The following is a 12,438-nucleotide window of genomic DNA, read 5'->3' as shown; positions in this document are numbered from 1 at the left end:
TATTATTGGAGAAAAGAGTGATATGAAATGTGTTTTGTAAAAGGAAACATTCTTTGAAATTGGATCATCAACTCAATCTGGCTTGACTGGGACTGTGGCAAAGGAAAATTTTCAGCTGGAGAAGTGTACAGCCTCTGTAAAGGGAGCAGTCTCTGCAGCATACTCAGATCTTTGTTTTGCATCCCTGGTATCATTATAGCAGTTCTTGAATCATGGGGTCAGTCAGGATGGCCACCCACGCTGGAGCGCCCAGTGGTTTGGACACCCCATTAAACAAAGGTCACTCAGCACACTCCCCTATCTATGTTCCTTAACCATCTGTACTGGAGGAGATTCTGCTCACAGATCTTCCTGTTTTCTTTTACTAGTCCCAATCCTGCCATCTCAAAAATGCTTTGTTTCCAAGGAACACCCATGTAGAGCACAGAGCATGGTTACAGCCTGATCAAAACAGAAAAAAAAAGACAGAAAAAGGGAGACATTCTGAAAAGTAAACATTTGACATAAATACCACCAAAATGTTGCAGAAACGGAAATCTTAATTAAAGAGTATGGAGTGAGTGAGATTTTTTTTCTGAGAGTGATTTAGGATCATTATAAACCATACAAAGGAGAACAAGACCTGCCACTTTGAGAAACTATTACCTGCTTCCTTAATGGCTTAAAGTGAGTATATTCTCTTCCAAGGCCCACACGCAGGACTGAATCACTGTGGTGGGTAGGAAATGCTAGCACAGCATGCCAGTGTCATCATGTTCTCTGAGACCATTCATGAGTGGTGGATTCTAAGGCTGCACATTCATTTACCTTCTCATATTCTAAAGCTCCTATTTACAGAAGGACACACTGCTCATCTGCCTACATCACCATTCTTTATTCTGAATTAGCCTTCATTTTCTTCAATATATAGTCAAACAGATATGGAATTTAAAATTCTGGGTGTAGGGGGTGCAGATGGAAAGGATGTCCCTAAAGTGAAATATCTGAGGGAGAGAACAGTTGGATGGGCTGTGACTAGACACATATAAAGTGGGCAAAGTATATGAATAGAAAATTCATCAGAGAGAAATTTCAAATGGCTAATAAACATGTGGGGAGAAAATGTTCAACCTTAATAGTTATTATGAGAAATGTCTATGTAAACGATGATGAGATACTGTATTAGTCTGGGTTCTCCAGAGAAACAGAACTGATAGGAGATGATAGATAGACAGATAGACAGACAGATATAGATATATTATAAAGAATTGGCTCATGCAATTATGGAGGCCAAAGAGTCCCAAGCTCTACAGTCAGCAACCTGGAGGTCCAGGAGAACTGATGGTATGGTTTCAGTCTACGTCAGAGGCCCGAGAACCAGGAGAGTCAATGGTATAAGTTCTAGTCCAGGTCCTACTGTGAAGTCAAGAGAGGATCCTGGCCCCCACTCAAACATAGGCAGGAAGAGAGAAGTCTCCCTTATTCTTCTTTTTTGTTCTATTCAGGCTTTCAATGAGTTGGATGAGACCCATCCCTACTAGGGGAGACAATTTACTCACTTTACCAATTCAAATGTTAATCTCATCCAGAAACACCTTCACAGACACAGGTAATATTTAAACAAATATCTGGGCACCCTAGAGCCCAGTCAAGTTGACACATAAAATTAACCATCACAGAATACCTTTTTGTAATCAACGTGATTGACAAAAATTTTAAGTCTAAAAACAACAAGCATTGGCAAGGAATGAAAGGAATCAAGGAAGTGCACAAAGTGCTGGTGGGAATGTAAACTGGTATCGCCCCTTTGGAAAGCCATCTGTTAATCTTTAGTAAAGCCGAGTATGCACAACTCCCATAGTCACACTTCTGTGAAAGTCTTTCATATTTATACAAGGAGAGATGTCCAAGGATACACTTTACATCACTGATGATAATATGGTGTTATTCTCACTATACTATCAGAAAAGTGGAATTCTGTATCATAGACTAGATTTTAAAAAGTAAAGTTAATCTACATGAAGCTACATGCTAAATCTCCAAGACATAATGTTGCATTTAAAGAAAGCAAATTGAAAAAGGATACATACAGTATGATACCATAAGTATAAACATTTAATGTAAATTATAATAAGAGAGAAAGAAAGAGTGGGGTGGAGGGAGGGAGGAAGGGAGAAGTGATAGCAATTGGGTGGTTTGGCTATATCTGAAATTCTACTTACAGAAAAGGTTTGGAAATGTGTTGATTTCTCTTAAATCTAAGTGCGGGGTATATAGGTGTTATTTTGTTTCATTTACTTTTCTGTATATTTGAAATATTTCAAATTAAAAATAGAAGAAATGAATTAAAAGGCAGTATGATAGCAAGAGTCCACAAAACATAATGTATGATCAAATAAAAGAATATATGCTAAAAGAAAAATCCAGAAGACTGTAGACCAAACTGTCAGTGTTAGTTATCTGTGGGAGGTTACTTCAGGGGTTTTATTCTGTACTTTCTACATTTTTCGTTTTGTTTGAACTTTTGCCATGATCATGGATTACCTTTGTAATGAAAACAACCAGCCAAAATGTTGAGAAAGGGTAGAGCAGGTAAAGACAAATGTAAAGAAACTTACACTTAGGTCTCAAAAAAAACACCCTTTGAGGGAAAAACCTACAACCAAGATTACTCTACCCAGCAAGGATCTCATTAAGATTCGACAGAGAAATTAAAACCTATACAGACAAGCAAAAGTTGAGAGAATTCAGACCACAAAACCAGCTTTACAACAAATGCTAAAGGAACTTCTCTCAGCAGGAAACACAAGAAGAGGAAAAGACCTACAACAACAAACCCAAAACAATTAAGAAAATGGTAATAGGAACATACATATCAATAATTACCTTAAATGTAAATGGATTAAATGCTCCAAACAAAAGAAACAGACCAGCTGAATGAATACAAAAACAAGACCCATATATATGCTGTCTACAAGAGACTTACTTCAGACCTATGGACACACAGGTGTGTAAAAAATACAAACACATGGAGGCTAATACACTACTAAATAACCAAGAGACCATTGAAGAAATCAAACAGGAAATCAAAAATACCTAGAAACAAATGACAATGAAAACAAGACGACCAAAAACCTATGGCATGCAACAAAAGCGGTTCTAAGAGGGAAGTTTATAGCAATACAATCCTACCTCAAGAAACAAGAAACATCTCAAATAAACAACCTAACATTACACCTAGAGCAATTAGAGAAACAAGAACAACAACAAGGGCTTCCCTGGTGGCGCAGTGGTTGAGAGTCCACCTGCCGAAGCAGGGGACACGGGTTCGTGCCCCGGCCTGGGAGGATCCCACATGCCACGGAGCGGCTAGGCCCGTGAGCCATGGCTGCTGAGCCTGTGCGTCCGGAGCCTGTGCTCCACAACGGGAGAGGCCACAACAGTGAGAGGCCCGCGTACTGCAAAAAAAAAAAAAAAAAAAAAAAGAACAACAACAAAAAATAAACCCCAAAGTTAGCAGAAGGAAAGAAATCATAAAGATCAGATCAGAAATAAATGAAAAAGAAATGAAGGAAACAATGGCAAAGATCAATGAAACTAAAAGCTGGTTCTTTGAGAAGATAAACAAAATTGATAAACCATTAGCCAGACTCATCAAGAAAAAAAGGGAGAAGACTCAAATCAACAGAATTAGAAATGAAAAAGGAGAAGTAACAACTGACACTGCAGAAATACAAAGGATCATGAGAGACTACTACAAGCAACTATATGCCAATAAAACGGACAACATGAAAGAAATGGACAAATTCTTGGAAAAGCACAACCTTCCAAGACTGAGCCAGGAAGAAATAGAAAATGTAAACAGACCAATCACAAGCACTGAAATTGAAACTGTGATTAAAAATCTTCCAACAAACAAAAGCCCAGGACCAGGTGGCTTCACAGGTGAATTCTATCAAACATTTAGAGAAGAGCCTTCTCAAACTCTTCCAAAATATAGCAGAGGGAGGAACACTCCCAAACTCATACTACAAGGCCACCATCACCCTGATACCAAAACCAGACAAATGTCACAAAAAAAGAAAACTACAGGCCAATATCACTGATGAACATAGATGTAAAAATTCTGAACAAAATACTAGCAAACAGAATCCAACAGCATATTAAAAGGGTCATACACCATGATCAAGTGGGGTTTATTCCAGGAATGCAAGGATTCTTCAATATATGCAAATCAATCAAGGTGATACACCATATTAACAAATTGAAGGATAAAAACCATATGATCATCTCCATAGATGCAGAAAAAGCTTCTGACAAAACTCAACACCCATTTATGATAAAAACTCTCCAGAAAGTGGGCATAGAGGGAACCTACCTCAACATAATAAAGGCCATATATGACAAAGCCACAGCCAACATCATTCTCAACTGTGAAAAACTGAAACAATTTCCTCTAAGATCGGGAACAAGACAAGGGTGTCCACTCTCACCACTATTATACAACATAGTTTTGGAAGTTTTAGCCACAACAATCAAAGAAGAAAAAGAAATAAAAGGAATCCAAATCAGAAAAGAAGTAAAACTGTCACTGTTTGCAGCTGACATGATAACTATACATACAGAACCCTGAAGATGCTACCAGAAAACTACTAGAGCTAATCAATGAATTTGGTAAAGTAACGGGATACAAAATTAATGCACAGAAATCTCTTGCATTCCTATACACTAATGATGAAATATCTGAAAAAGAAATTAAGGAAACACTCCCATTTACCACTGCAATAAAAGAATAAAATACCTAGGAATAAACCTACCTAAGGAGACAAAAGACCTGCGTGCAGAAAACTATAAGACACTGATGAAAGAAATCAAAGACGATACAAGCAGTTGGAGAAGTATACTATGTTCTTGGACTGGAAGAATCAACATTGTGAAAATGACTAAACTACCCAAAGCAATCTACAGATTCAATGCAATCCCTATCAAACTACCACTGGCATTTTTCACAGAACTAGAACAAAAAATTTCACAATTTGTATGGAAACACAAAAGACCCTGAATAGCCAAAGCAATCTTGAGAAAGAAAAACGGAGCTGGAGGATTAAGGCTCCCTGACTTCAGACTATACTATAAAGCTACAGTAATCAAGACAGCATGGTGCTGGCACAAAAGCAGAAATATAGATCAATGGAACAGGATAGAAAGCCCAGAGATAAACACATGCACATATGGTTACCTTATTTTTGACAAAGGGGGCAAGAATATACAATGGAGAAAAGACAGCCTCTTCAGTAAGTGGTGCTGGGAAAACTGGACAGCTACATGTAAAAGAATGAAATTAGAACACTCCCTAACACCATACACAAAAATAAGCTCAAAATGGATTAAAGACCTAAATGTAAGACCACACACTATAAAACTCTTAGAGGAAAACATAGGCAGAACACTCTATGACATAAATCACAGCAAGATTCTTTTTGACCCACCTGCTAGAGAAATGGAAATAAAAACAAAAATAAACAAATGGGCCCTAATGAAACTTAAAAGCTTTTGCACAGCAAAGGAAACCATAAACAAGACGAAAAGACAACCCTCAGAATGGGAGAAAATATTTGCAAACGAAGCAACTGACAACAGATTAATCTCCAAAACATACAAGGAGCTCATACAGCTCAATATCAAAAAAACAAACAACTCAATCCAAAAATGGGCAGAAGACCTAAACAGACATTTCTCCGAAGAAGATATACAGATTGCCAACAAAGACATGAAAGAATGCTCAACATTACTAGTCATTAGAGAAATGCAAATCAAAACCACAATGAGTGGCTTCCCTGGTGGCGCAGTGGTTAAGAATCCGCCTGCCAATGCAGGGGACATGGGTTCGAGCCCTGGTCCATGAAGATCCCACATGCTGTGGAGCAACAAAGCCCGTGCACCACAACTACTGAGCCTGCGCTCTAGAGCCCGTGTGCCACAACTACTGAAGCCTGCGTGCCTACAGCCTGTGCTCTGCAACAAGAGAAGCCACCACAAGGAGAAGTCCACGTACTGCAACAAAGAGTAGCCCTCGCTCCCCGCAAGTAGAGAAAGTGCATGCGCAGCAACAAAGACCCAACACAGACCAAAAATAAAAATTTTTAATTAATTAATTAATTAATTTTAAAAAAACACACAATCACCTCACAGCAGTCAGAATGGCCATCATTAAAAAATCTAGAAACAATAAATGCTGGAGAGGGTGTGAGAAAAGGGAACCCTCTTGCACTGTTGTTGGGAATGTAAATTGATACAGCCACTATGGAGAACAGTATGGAGGTTCCTTAAAAAACTAAAAATAGAACTACCATACGACCCAGCAATCCCACTACTGGGCATATAGCCTGAGAAAACTATAATTCAAAAAGAGACATGTAACACAATGTTCACTGCAGCACTATTTACAGGAGCCAGGACATGGAAGGAACCTCAGTGCCTATCAACAGATGAATGAATAAAGATGGTGTGGCACATATATACAATGGAATATTACTCAGCCATAAAAAGAAACGAAACTGAGTTATTTGTCGTGAGTTGGATGGACCTAGAGTTTGTCATACAGTGTGAAGTAAGTCAGAAAGAGGAAAACAAATACCCTATTCTAACACATATATATGAAATCTAAAAAAAAAAAAAAAAAAAAAAAAGGTTCTGATGAACCTAGGTGTAGGACAGGAATAAAGAAAGATACAGACGTAGAGAATGGACTTGAGGACACGGGGAGTGGGAAGGGTAAGCTGGGACAAAGTGAGAGAGAGGCATGGACATATATACACTACCAATTGTAAAACTGATAGCTAGTGGGAAGCAGCTGCCTAGCACAGGGAGATCAGCTTGGTGATTTGTGACCACCTACAGGGGTGGGATAAGGAAGGTGGGAGGGAGGCACAAGAGGGAGGGTATATGGGGATATATGTATATGTATAGCTGATTCACTTTGTTATACAGCAGAGACTAACACAGCATTGTAAAGCAATTATACTCCAATAAAGATGTAAAAAAAAAAAAAGAAAAAGAAATTCTTAGCTTGAAAAAACCCTTTGAGTTCCACCCCTTGGTGTCATTTTTCAAAGAGTAGGCCAGAAGAAAAAAGGAATGCATTTATGCTCTTAGAAGCCAATAACTAGCTAAGCCCCAATTTTGCAATTATGCAACACCAGCTGCCATTTCTGAACATTCACAAAGAGCTAAAAAAAGGACTCATTATGTTCCTCCGAAATCTGCTCCTCATCCTGTATTCTCTGTCTAGATGAATGTTGCCACTAGTCTCACTAAGTCCTGTCCCAATGCCACCACCTTAGTTCAAGCTGTCTCACTGATTGGTTCTTTTTCCTGCTTCAGGCCTTAACCTTTGCAATCCATCTAACAAACAACACTCAGGGCAATCAACCTGAAGCATATTTGATCATATAAATCCCTTCCTCAATTGAACATCTCCACAAAGGTGTTTGTTTCTCATTACTGAGAAGATAAAATGTCAACTATTTAGCATGGCTTCAAAAGTCTGGAGCCCTTTATGAGCTTGCCCCTGTTTATCTCAGCAGACTGACCTCTTTCTATGCACATATCAGCCCTATAATCTCTCTGCAGTTACCTGTAGTTTCCTAGACTTCACTCTGTTTTACGTTGCTTCCTCTGCCCAAAATGCCCTGCCCCTATCCACCTGAAGAACAATACAACTACTTTTTCAATAAGCTCAGCCCAGCACTTCCTTTATGAAGATTTTCCTGGTTCTTACCCATATATATTCAAACACATATATACACACACACACACACACACACACATATCCACTGACACTTTTTTTACTGCACTGTGCTCTTACTTTATGAATTTAATGATTTCCCAATTCTCTCTGAATATATTAAACAGAAGCTATTGGTTTCAATCATTTATTTTTTAGTTCATATCTGTGTTCTCAAATTACTTCCATTTTCTACAAGGGTCAATTTGGTTTGGGGGGGGATTGCCTTGTTCATGCTGTTGGTTTTCCACACGTCTGATACTTCTATATTCTACTATTCAAATGACCTCTCATTTTCTAAAATGTTTTAAAATCTCCTATCTGCTGATAAGGTCTCTTTCCTTTGCTTTATAGGTTTATTTCATTTTGTACATCTATATTTTTATTTAAGGGAGGTGTGGGGAAGCACAATTAGTAAATACAAATGTTTAGTCTGCCATCTTGGATCAGAAGGTTAGCCAACCATTTTAGAATCCACTGAGCTAACAGATACTGCATAATAATGACAAATGAACAAACAAATTTCTAAAGACCCAAAATATTTAAGAATGCAGGTTAAGAATATTGTACTTAAGCAATAATTATTTATAATAATTGAATTTTACAGTGTAAGCTTCTATGCCTGGAGCAATCCTATTGCTTTATTTTGTTCTGATCATATCCATACTAGAATATGGCTCTAATCTACTTTCCATTTTAATTGGAAAGGGGAGAATTTAGACAGAGACAGAAGTACAAGAAACACGGTACTGTTTCTTGGAGTAGGAGTTCCTACCTCTGCTGTGTCAAGGAATATATTTTCTCCACAGATAAAGCTATGTGACTGAGTGTGGGTCAGAGGGGAACATGTTTAAGAGGGAAGTTCAGCTTGGGGGTTTGAGAAGAAGTGGAGGAGGATGCAGTAAATTTGAGAAAAGGAGCTGACCACAAAATCTAACCCATTTTTATCTGGGAGATCCTGAGCATTTCTCAGGATCCACAAAAAAATTCCCAAAGAAATAATAATCAGTATGAGCCCCATACCCTCTTATTCCACCCCCCCACCACTGCCAACTACTTACAGGTTTTCAATCCCAAATTCAATTTTCACAGGCCACAGATATGGAAATTTGGCCCAAGGGTAAATTTAATCTATGGAATAAAGCATAATTTAGGACTGGGATGTCCCAGAAGAAAACAGTCAGTTTTTAGAGCTCCAAGATAAAGTCTTGATGAATGAAAGATTCAAGAGGCAGAATTATTTGTTTGAGGCAAAATGAGACTACATGAGTTCCTTAGCTGGCTTTAGCTGGAGAGCTATTTTATGGATAATGCTAAATAGCCATTTATTTCCTCCACAGAAAGGAAAGAAGGACAAACTTCTTTTGAGTGTCAAATATCTGAAGCTGTTCTGGGGAAAAGGAGTTACAATGATGAACAAAGAAGATTTTATACTTGAGAAGTCTAAAGCCTAGTGGAGAATACAGACAAGAAAACAGGCTACCAAAAGAAAGTGTGATAAATCCTATGATGTGATCACCAGGTGCTATGGGAACTTAAAGAGGAACATCTTTGCAGTGAGGAGTCAGGGAAATGTTCCCAGGGCAAGTAACATCTTCTCTGAAACCTAAAGGATTATCACATATTATTCAGGGAAAAGTTTACAGGGACTCCTCATGCGAAAGGGGAAGAGAATCTCATGGCAGAGAGAACAGCCTTGAGGATAGAGAAGAAAGCGCAACAAAGTCCTACTAGGAACTCATTGTGGCTGTGACATCTTCTGTGAGGTAGAGGGTGGTGAGGCCTGAGGCAGGAGAAATAAGCAGAAAAATCAGAAAGGGACTTATTCCCCCACACTCGATAGCTTGAACTGGACCATGAGGGAAAAGTGGAGGGCAATGAAAGGGTTTGAGACTGGGACACCACAAGATCTGATTTGCATTTTAGATCTCTCTGGCTGTATTATGTGGAATGTATCCAGAGATGAAAATGGCTGAGTACCTGATGCTGGGAGCTCAGGTAGGATTCTGTGGCAGTAACCTCAGGAAAGAGGAGAGTGGTCCTAGACTAATAAAATAGTGGCGTGAGATTAGAGGGAAGTAGATGGAATCAATTTGAAAGATATGTATGTGGCAGAATCATCATGGGTAGGGAGAAGAACCTAAAGCTAAATAAGCTTTTGCACCCAAGTCTAAGGACTCCAGAAGAGTCAGCTATTCACAGTGGGGCCTCCTTATGGGCTCTTCTTGTTTCTTGCCTGTTTCTCCTTCCTTCCCATTCTATCATCGTCAACTGTTCCCCTTCCATAAAGGGACTGTTCTTTTAATATCACTGGGCCACTCTCTATCCCCTCTCCAACCCAGAGCATTGGTCTCTCCTCTGCCCTTCCCACCCACCCCCATCCTATACCCATCATAAAGCCTAAGCCATTCCTTATTGGATGGCCTCCTGAGGACTTCCAAAGAAAAGACAGTGACAGCGCTTGACTCCTCAGGGCCTTCAGAAGAGTTGAGGGCAGATGAGGGAGTAGAGAAAGGATTTCTAAGCAACTGGTCTCTTTTCAGATCTCATCTCCAGTATGAGTCAGTCCCTTCTCTTGATTTATTCTACAGATGGTCCATCGGTCACTATCAAAGTAAGTACATGTGTGTATATGCACACACACAAAATTATTGAACACATACCCACCCCTCCAAAGGAAAAACATTAATTCTTAAAGATATAAAGTCCATAAAATGACAAGGTAGAAGCTAAACATTTTTTCTAACTCATAATTTGCAAGGCACCTCTCTTAGACAATGGATTCAGTGTTTTATTTCCTCCTCAGCTTTAAAATTGTGCATCTTCAGTCTTGGCAGGAATAAGAAAGATCCTGTTGCAGAGTTATAATACCTCTTCATGGTCACCTTCTAGAAACCCAAGCAGCCAGTCAAAGCTTTGAGATTACTTGTCCTGAAGACTTCATTAAATTCTTAGTCAAAGTTGCTCATCATCCTTTGTTTCTGCCTGAGCTAAGGAAAAGTAGGTAGTTTTATTGTTTCAGATGCATCTAACTGTTGTGTTCTTCTAGCCAAATAATAGAAATTGCTTAGCAGCAGTGCAATATTATGGAAAGGACACCGGTTAAAGGAAAACCTTGCCTCAAAAGTGCTCACTAACTGCCTGATAGTGAGTAAATCTCTTAAATTCTCTGAGCCTTCGTTTTCTCATTAGTAAACAATGGGTAACGTGACTTTGGGTTTTTTTCATTGTCAATTTATATTGAGTGCAAAAATATATGTGAAAGTAGCTGGTGTTCAAAAAAATATTGTATTTGTTTTGGGTTAAAGTCAGAAATAATACCATTAACCTTTGCAAATGAAGATGCTGAAGCACAGAGCATGGTAAGATTTGTCCATCCCACAAGGTGGCAGAGTCAGAAATAGATGCCAAGTCTCCTGATTTTTCAATGCTCTTTCCATTTCACTTTTTGGAGTGAGCCTAGAGTGTATGTTTAAAGAGATGGAAGCCTTTCACTATAGAATCTATGCCCCAAGGATATGCTTCCCCTCCCCCAAATGTCTAAGCTAATGCCAGTTCTTTTCAATGTCCATGAAGTTTTGCATTGGATGGAAAAGTTTTTTTCCAGCACCACCTATCCTATTATCCTGTTTTGAAAGGGTAATCTGTCAGGCACATCAAACATTAAAAGCAGGAGGAACATTCTGAGGTTTGTAGCGTGTATATTTTTCTCACTGATTAAATCTTCACTTCTCAGCTATCGGACAAAAGGGAGGAAAAACTGTTCCTCTCCTCCCCTAAAAGGAGAGAAGCTTTTAAAACAGTTGGCAGAATCCACTATTCAAAATGGAAAAATAAAAATTTCAAGCAACATCAGATGAGAAAGGCAAAAGGACACGTGTTCGGGATAAAGTTTGTTTTCTCTTGGGCTAAAATATAGCTGCTTCATGATTCTAAGCTATTATCATTAGAGGCAGATTGTAGCTAACAATTCTATCAACACAATTTAATGCTTTCCCTAGGTTACTGTAATTAGGAAAATATAGGGGAAGTTTTAAGCCAATCTCGTCAAATAACAAAAAACTAGCATTTATAAAAATACAAAATGGCAGAGTAAAGGACTGGTATGCAAGACTCAAAGTTTCTTCTTTATCTACAGCTGATAAGTGTGATTGGAGTTATTACCAGGAGTTTCATCACCTAGGAAGTGACAATCAAAGAGGGCCTAGGCTCTTGGATGTTCCGCTAGCATCTCAAGCTCAATACATTAAAATTAGAATTTTATGCATATCTTTCTCTCTTCCCCCAATTTATTCTCCCTCCAGTATCACCAATTGTAGCAAAAGCACTACCAATCACTAAAGACATTAACTCCTTCTTTCCCCTCATTTTTCTCTCTTCCTCCCATCCCCACTGGTATCTTGAGTCCATTCTTTGAGACTCTGAAATGCCTTTGGAATCCACGGCCACTGTGTTAATTCTGACTTTTATTGTCTCTTGAACTACTGGCACTCAAGTTTGATGAATTGGTCCCTTGAAATCTGCTATCAACTTCTAATCCAAGTTTCTTATGGAAAACCCAATTACTATTATAAAATATAAAGCTAATGATTATTTAAAACTTTCTATGGTTCCCTATTGCTTAAATAAGGCCAAATTTTTCATCTGGTCTGGAAGACTTTTCTCAATCCAGA

The sequence above is a fragment of the Hyperoodon ampullatus genome, assembly GCF_949752795.1.
Source record: "Hyperoodon ampullatus genome assembly, chromosome: 6".
NCBI lineage: Eukaryota > Metazoa > Chordata > Mammalia > Artiodactyla > Ziphiidae > Hyperoodon > Hyperoodon ampullatus.
This window is presented reverse-complemented; position numbering follows the sequence as displayed.